Below are 2,977 nucleotides of genomic sequence, written 5' to 3'. Positions count from 1 at the left end.
GGCTGCAACAGCCGTTATTCGTTTCACTGGAGGGAAAACTGTTAGCCGTAGAATACCTCCCAAAAAGAAGTCAGTCGATCCGCCATGGAAACACAGACTGGCGTCTCAAATAAAAGAGCTACGTGCTACAATTGGTCGGCTAATACAGTACATGAACGGAAACCGGACGAAAAAGATGCGTAACTGGTATGAAACTTTTAAACTCGAAAATAAAAAGCACTCCAAACATGATCCGTCGAATGAAACAGCTGAACAATACCTAGATACTATCCGCCAAAAACTAGCTGTTAAGTCAAACCGTTTGCGTAGGTATACTCTATCAGAAAAGAGAAGAACACAAAACATATCATTTCAGCGAAATGAAAGAGGGTTTTATAGAAACCTTAAACGCAACAAGACTGAAGATATAACCGAAGTACCTAGCGCCGAGCAAATCGAAAGCTTCTGGAAGTCTATATGGTCAACCAGCACGAAACATGCAACCGATTCAGCGTGGATCCACGATGAGTACAAGAGAACGGAATCTATAAAAGCTATGGAAGACGCGACTTTCAGTGAGGCCGATATCAAAAAAGCTGTAGAGAGCACTCAAAATTGGCGGGCTGCAGGGCCAGATGGTATTTATAATTATTGGTTAAAAAAGTTTACATGTACACACAGTATGGTAGCTCAACACTTTACAAAATTCCTCAAACATGAATCCCAAGTACCGAACTTCTTAATGAAGGGATGTACATATCTGCTACCAAAGGACCCAAAAGATACGAAGAACCCTTCTAAGTATCGCCCCATCACGTGCCTATGTACCCTATATAAAATTCTTACATCTTGTTTAGCCGAAAAAATATGTACTCATCTTGATACGCACAACATTCTAGCCATCGAACAAAAAGGATGTGTTAAAAACAGCAAAGGCTGCAAAGAGCAGCTGATAATTGATACAGTCATAATGGAGCAAGCATACCATAATCAAAGAAATATTTATACATCTTATATCGACTTCAAAAAAGCCTTTGACACTGTTCCGCATTCTTGGCTTTTGGAGGTTTTAGACATTTATAAAATATCGCCGAACATAAAACGTCTTATGCAGCAACTTATGAACTCATGGAAAGTTACTTTAAAACTATTTCATAACAACGGACTCATAAAAACCGCTCCCATACCTATTAAAAGAGGTATTTTCCAAGGAGATAGCTTGAGTCCGATATGGTTTTGTCTGGCGCTAAATCCACTTTCTTCGATACTAAATGCGTCAAACTACGGCTTTAGTTTAAAAGCACCGCGTGTATCGCAATATAGACTTTCACACCTACTGTACGTGGATGACATAAAGCTATATGCTGCAAATGAACGTCAAATGAATACGCTACTGGAACAAACAGAAGATTTTTCAAATGATATAAAAATGTCGTTTGGAGTAGAAAAATGTCGAAGATTAAGTGTGGAAAATGGAAAACTTATAAGGCGAGAATTTGAATTAATGACTCATGAAACTGTAGACTCGATGACAGAAGACGACACATATAAATACCTTGGTATTTTACAGGCTAGGAGGATGCAGCACAGTGAAATAGTTTCAGCCATAACTAGTGAATACCTCCAAAGAGTAAGGAGCTTGCTGAAATCATGCTTGAATGGGAATAACCTTTTTAAAGCCATTAATGCATTTGCGATACCGGTTTTAACATACACCTTTGGTGTAGTAAAATGGTCCGAAACAGAACTGGAAAACGTCAAGAGAGCAACAAGGACATTGTTGACAAAGTATGGCACGCATCACCCAAAATCGGCAGTAGAACGTCTCTACTTGCCACGTCGACAGGGAGGTCGAGGGATGGTAGACATTAAGCAATTACATAATAAGTGTAAACAAAGCCTTCGTTTATACTTCCACAACCAAGAGAACAGCCTACTCCAAACCGTGTGCAAAGCCGATTTAAAATATTCACCATTAAATCTTAGTGAATTTTCTGCAATCGAATTAATATCAGGAACGCAACATATCCAGTCGCTCATGCAAGACTGGAAAATGAAAGCGGTTCATGGCAGATATCCACATGCTCTAGACGCTCCTGAAGTAGATAACGCTGCTTCCAACGAATGGTTAATTCACTCCGGCATCTACGCCGAAACTGAAGGTTTTATGATCGCTATACAAGATCAAGTTATTGCGACTAGAAACTACTCGAAATATATCATGCGTGCTTCCGTTGAAAACGACCTATGCAGACGATGCCAAAAGCAAACAGAAACCATCCACCACATCACAGGAGCTTGTGTCACGTTAGCAGCCACCGAATACTTAACCAGACATAACCAGGTGGCAAAAAATTGTACACCAGAGTCTAGCGATACAACATAAGCTAGTAACGGAAGAGCTGCCGTACTTTAAATATACTCCAGACGCTGTAATTGAAAACAGAACGAGCAAGCTATATTGGGACCGATCAGTTTTGACGGACCGTCCAATGCCACACAATAGGCCGGACATAATAGTGGTCGAAAAAGAAGTGAATCAAGCGTTCCTCATAGATATAGGCGTACCAAATACTCACAATCTTCAAGATTGTTATATGGAGAAATACAGAAAATACCAGAGCTTAGCATACGAGATCAAGGATTTGTGGAAATTAGAAAAAGTAGAGGTGATTCCAGTTATAATTTCGACAACAGGAGTTATTCCAAAATCATTGAACACTAGCCTGGAAAAACTCAACATGGTAGAAAAGCGAAGGGCCATACAAAAATCTGTGATATTATCTACATCATCGATAGTTCGTAAATTTCTGAATATAAATTAGCATTAAGAAACAGAAAAGCTTGCAACTGTGTAGTATTGTCAATATCCGTTTGTAACCAATCTGAAGATTATATTTCTCTTATACTACTTTATAATCAATAGTGTTAAGTATTTTGTTGTATACCAACCAATACTTGATGTGAACCCGTAACGGAGAAACAATAAAAAATAAAA

This window comes from Rhagoletis pomonella, unplaced genomic scaffold (genome assembly GCF_013731165.1).
Source record: "Rhagoletis pomonella isolate Grant_MI unplaced genomic scaffold, Rhpom_1.0 Rhpom_scaffold_00002, whole genome shotgun sequence".
Taxonomy (NCBI): Eukaryota; Metazoa; Arthropoda; class Insecta; order Diptera; family Tephritidae; genus Rhagoletis; species Rhagoletis pomonella.
This window is presented reverse-complemented; position numbering follows the sequence as displayed.